The 5650-nt window shown below is 34.0% G+C and overlaps 1 long non-coding RNA gene across 1 annotated transcript; it reads left to right on the forward strand.

The window, feature by feature from the left end:
• Positions 1–1138: 1138 nt before the first annotated feature.
• LOC134256736 (uncharacterized) lies at positions 1139–4505 on the forward strand. Its single transcript, XR_009989776.1, has 4 exons — positions 1139–1419; positions 1786–1862; positions 2459–2521; positions 2975–4505. It is a non-coding gene; the product is annotated as an uncharacterized LOC134256736 (long non-coding RNA).
• Positions 4506–5650: the final 1145 nt, after the last annotated feature.

The raw sequence follows: 5650 nt of genomic DNA on the forward strand, positions 1-5650 counted from the left end.
TATATATCTCTCAGGTGGTTACCAAACTATCAGCTTCAAAGTTACATGCCTGGCTAGAAGTATCTTTTTTTTGTATCTTCTTCTTTATCAGTGTCATTTGGTTCATCAAACTGTCTTTGACTTTACTATCTTTAACATCTTCATCCAAATCTGTATGATTTCGCTGTATATTCACCCATAACTGCCAGAGAGACTATACAAAAGAAAAGTAATTATTGAGTCATTGAAAGAAGAGTACACTACACAAATTTAAGTACTACATAAACAGCATATTCAAGAAGCATGACTTGGTCTGTGACATCATACTTTCGTCACTTTCTGACTTAAAAAGCTTGGTATTTCAAATATTGTTGGGTTAGAATCGTGTTGTATTGTCAGAGTTTGAGAATATAATTCCTCATGTTTTTGATATTGAGTATTGCTTTTATTTAACGAGGAAAATCTAAAAAAAACGCAGTAAAACTTATAGAGTTTCCTGAAAATTTTATCCACATAAACAAAGATCAAAAAAAACTTTTCAAAGGTTTTGACCAAATTCGAGTCGTAACATAACTATTTAATACGATAAAAATGCGCTTTCCCTATAGTTTTATAGCCAGATATACTAATTTTCATTCATCACTTAGCAATAAGATACTTACAGACATCGTGACAGGCTTGTAGATACGAAGAAAAGTCGTTGTTTACAGCACATGTGACAACTTCACGATCCGCCATATTTGTGTTTGGACGGTTTCCATGCAAATTGTTCTTGGCCTAAATGTATCATTGTGGTTTCTTCTGTAACACTTTCTGTGAGTAGAATTGGTTGATCAAGGATATTTATTTTTTATTTTTCTAATATGCAGGTCGTTTGTCACTGAAAATAACTTACGTGTTTTTTTAAACAAGATTCTCGGGAAAATGTCGGGATATTTCTTAAAGGTGTACAAAATACCCCTACACCGTGTCTGCGCGCGAACTTCCGAGAGGTGGTAAAAAAAGTGATCTTCGATCAATTGGTACCCGGTGTATAAAATATATTTTACTGTACACTCAGCTTTGAATATTAATTTATCAGAAAATATTCGCTAAAATATATTTTCTTTTTGTAAAAAAAAAACACGTAAATTCACATTAATCACAAATTATTTTCAAGAATAAACAAACCGCATTTTCTTGGTGTGGCACGAAATAACTTTACACCGTCCTGTATCATCCTCTCGCGAGACTTCATCGAGAAGCGCAAAATAGGAGTTCAAGGAGCGGCAATGTTTAGAGAGACTGGTTAAGTGTAATGAAATGCACAACTTACGTCCAAGATTGACTCTAATTCTTCACATAAACCATGTTCTCTTTCCCAAAAATCTTGGTTTCGCTAGGAGTGCAGTAAAGGGAACGTTGGAAGAAGTGTAGATATCATGGCCACAGGCCAGTGGGGTAAGTGGCAAGTGGTTCCTTGTAATATGTATTTAAACACACAAATATTGTTTAATAATTTAGTGCATGTGATGTGTTGTATAATATTTCAATATTGAAACAGAAGAAACGATTTGAATATGTGTAAAAGGTTTTTGGGCATACTGTGATTCAGTCTAGTCCATGAAGATCAAACGTACATTATTTTTTTTTAACACAGTGAAATATTTCCAGGTTTTACATGTTAAAATTTAGTAAGCAGAAGACTTATAAACAAATATTTATTATCAGTTAAGTACTGTTAAATTTGCATTGAATGTTTTGACATGGTGTAAATTTTGGAATTATACTGTTAAATAAAGCCTTCATTGCATTGTTATCTTCTAGCCAGAACCTTGAAGCCTGGCAAGGATTATGAGACTGGAAACTCCCATTGAGACTACCAAATGAAGAGAAAGTTTCAGGTATCTTGTAATTTTTAAAAAAAAATTTTTTTCTAAACTTGAAAGAATATACAGATTTCACATTCCTAAGAGTTATCTCCGGTTGTCGGCGTAACACTCATTTCTCCCACTTTGTCCTTTGTAAGTTACCTGGAAATATTTTTATTTTCAGACATTTATATCTAACAATATCGGTCTGTAACTGTATTGCCAGAATATGGGGCAACTTTAAAAACATAATGAACAAATTCATACATACTATATTTCTGAGATACTGGACGTATACATAAAGTTGGTAAGGTAATAGAGGTGAAACAGTGTCTTACGCCGGTTGACCCTGGATTGACCTCGCAAAGGGGAATAACTTTTGTAAATGTGAAAGTCATCTATGAAAGTTTATGGTACATTTTAATCTCTGTAACTTGTATTAAGTTGGGAAAACTGACACAGATGTCGTAGAACTCATAAGATAATATTCGCAAAATTTAGAACAGAAAAATGAAAAAATCAGCAAGAAATATCAATGACAGCCATCATTAAAATTAATTTCAGCTAGATTACAAAAGAACAAATATTATATACACGTCTTATAAAAAATTTTATTGATAACTTTGCAGACTGTTTAACTCGGACTAAGGGAAAAGAAGCAAATTACAACAAGGAGAATATTGCCGAGAAAGGTAAGCTGTTCAAATAATGTTAATGTATGATTTTAATGTTCTGTTCACACGGAGAGTTTAATTCACAGTATTTTAATGCCAAGTAAATTGACTTTATACGACAGCTGTGGTAAACTGGTAAAGCGGTTAACTATTGCGAATTAAAATTTTATTTTCTACAAAAAGGCTATTCAGTAAGATTATTATGACATCATTTGTAAATCATGTCATGTATGCAATTGATTAACATACCTTATTCCTTATGCAAGTGTGAATAAAATAAATCTTTTGAGAAAAATGGTTCATCTTACTTGGGCAAATTTAACACATATTTTTATGGACTGGTAGAATCTGAAAGCTTGATACATGTAGCATCTTTGGCTACTAAATTTTACAAGTTTGATTTTCATCCCTTAGAAATAATTACATATTTAGACTAAACAATGGAATACATTAAGTAAAATTTTATTTTAGCAAAGACAAGTGAAAAGTTGAGTGAAGAAAAAGCAAACAAGGCTTCACGATCTGCAACTAGGCCACTGGCGATGAAGAAGAAAAATGTACATCTAAAGAAGATACATCAGTGATCAACTAAAGCTGAGCGACTTATATTGGATTGACGAGGTGCAGGGGGGATATTAATTTGGGTCTGTTTATCTTTCTGTTTGTCAATCTGTCTGTCTGTAACACTTCGTTCTCTTAACATTTCCAAAAAGCCATCAGATATTGCAATGACATTTTATATTATAAATATTTGACGATCCCACTGCAGAACATGATTAATCATCAATACAAATTTAATATTGTTTATAAATTAAATATTACCCATATATATTTTGAAATGAAATGGTCAGAGGTCAAGGCCTCTTTCGGGGGCACATATTGTTTTTGCCTGTCTGTTTATCTGTCTATTGCCAATTTACCTTTTGCCATAACTTTTGAATTATGAGAGATATAGATACTTCATATTGGGTATGCTTACTCCACTTTCAAATGAGACCAAGACCAATGACCTTGACTGTCATCGTTATGCTAAAATAAAGCCTTATTGAATCTTTTACTTTTGAACCATAAAAGGTAGATATTTTATATTGAGTATCCATACTCCACTAATTAAGTTCTTTCAAATTACATCAAGGTTAATGACCTTGTGACTTTGACCTATATGTTTTTGTTTTTGTTATATGTTTTTTCTTTTTCAAACTTTGTTGCCACCAGGTGCATACTGTTTTTGTTTTTTTTTATGGGGGGGGGGGTGTTATGAATTAGTTCTGTTTGGTATCTGAATCTTTTATTGTACAGAATTCTTCAGAAGTGACGAACTCTGAGGGCCTCACCCCTACTCTCTACACTAGGTTGTTGATTTAAATATTTTTTTATTATTATTAATATTTGTCATTGTACATGTATATCATAAATATTCTATGAGAGCTGCTTCAGAATGTATCAACATAGTTTGAAAATAAGACGATCTGTTTCCCCCTTGTGTGTAAATCATGATGTTGAATCATAACTGCACTATAATGTTACAGCAGTAAAATTGTAAAGAATTTGTTGTATCAGATACCATCAGCATTCTTTAAAAATTATTTTATGTATTATTTTTTCTGTGTGGCCATGAATTTTTATAATGCATACATTCATTAAATTTTTTTCAGAGATCTTATAATTCTGCTTTGTTGCTATGTATGATTTTTTTAAAAAAAAAAGATGTCCTAGGAGGCTAGGATATCCTAGGAAATCCTAGGAATTCCTGATTTCCTAGGACATTTTAAGTGTTGGGATTTTCCTGGGATATCCTGGGAAGTCTTGGTGTTTTGATTCCTGGGATTTTTCTAGAACCCCTGAATTGGGACTGTCCAAGGAAATCCCAGGAATTCCTGTTCCAAAAACATCTCAGGAAATCTTAGGAATAATCCTAGGATTTTTTCAAGATATCCGAGGAATAAATCTTAAGATTGTCTTAGGATTTCTTAGGACATCTCAGGAATATTCTGCAAGGGTCAGAGCCCCGCCCTAACAACAGAACCCCTGACCCTGGGGCCATGAATTTCACAAATTTGGTAGAGGCACTCTTGCTCATCATAACTATGTACTTAGTTAGTTTATTTGATACCTAGTAGCAGAGAAGAAGATTTTCAAAGATTTAATGCATTTTCACTATATAATCAATAGAGCCCCGCCCTAACACCATTACCCCTGACCCTGGGGCCATAAAATTCACAATTCTGGTAGAGGCACTCTTGCTCATCATAACTATGTACTTAGTTAGTTTATCAAATACTCAGGAACAGAGAGTAAGATTTTCAAAGATTTAATGCATTTTCTCTATGTAATCAATAGAGCCCCGCCCTAACAACAGAACCCCTGACCCTGGGGCCATGAATTTCACAAATTTGGTAGAGGCACTCTTGCTCATCATAACTATGTACTTAGTTAGTTTATTTGATACCTAGTAGCAGAGAAGAAGATTTTCAAAGATTTAATGCATTTTCACTATATAATCAATAGAGCTCCACCCTAACACCATTACCCCTGACCCTGGGGCCATAAAATTCACAATTCTGGTAGGGGCACTCTGGCTCATCATAACTATGAACTTAATTAGTTTATTTAATACCCAGGAGCAGAGAAGAAGATTTTCTAAGAATTAATGCATTTTCACTATATAATCAATAGCGCCCCGCCCTAACACCAGAACCCCTGACCCTGGGGCCATGAATTTTACAATTTTGGTAGAGGACTCAATGCTGATTACAATCATACCAACAGTTTGACTGCTTGACGTCTGGGAGTAAAGAAGAAGATTTTTAAAGATTGCACTGCTTTTAGTGGTTTTTGCCCCACACCCCAGGCCCCAGGGGGGCAGGGACTACGAAATTCACAATTTTTGTTCCCCTTCACCCATAGATGCTACATGCCAAAATTGGTTGAAATTGGTTCAGTGGTTTCAGAGAAGAAGCTGAAAATGTTTAAATGTTAACGCACGACGCAAACCGCACAACGACGGATGAAAACAGACAGCAATAGGTCACCTGAGTTTACTCAGGTGACCTAACAAGCATATCAGCAAGGTTTTAATGCTTACAAACAATTTCTAGGTCTCTATAATATTGAATTTGATGACAATTTTCCACCGATTTCTCAGGA

The sequence above is a fragment of the Saccostrea cucullata genome, unplaced genomic scaffold, assembly GCF_032062105.1.
Source record: "Saccostrea cucullata isolate Sc308-1 unplaced genomic scaffold, CSIRO_AGI_Scuc_v1 ctg16403, whole genome shotgun sequence".
Classification (NCBI taxonomy): domain Eukaryota; kingdom Metazoa; phylum Mollusca; class Bivalvia; order Ostreida; family Ostreidae; genus Saccostrea; species Saccostrea cuccullata.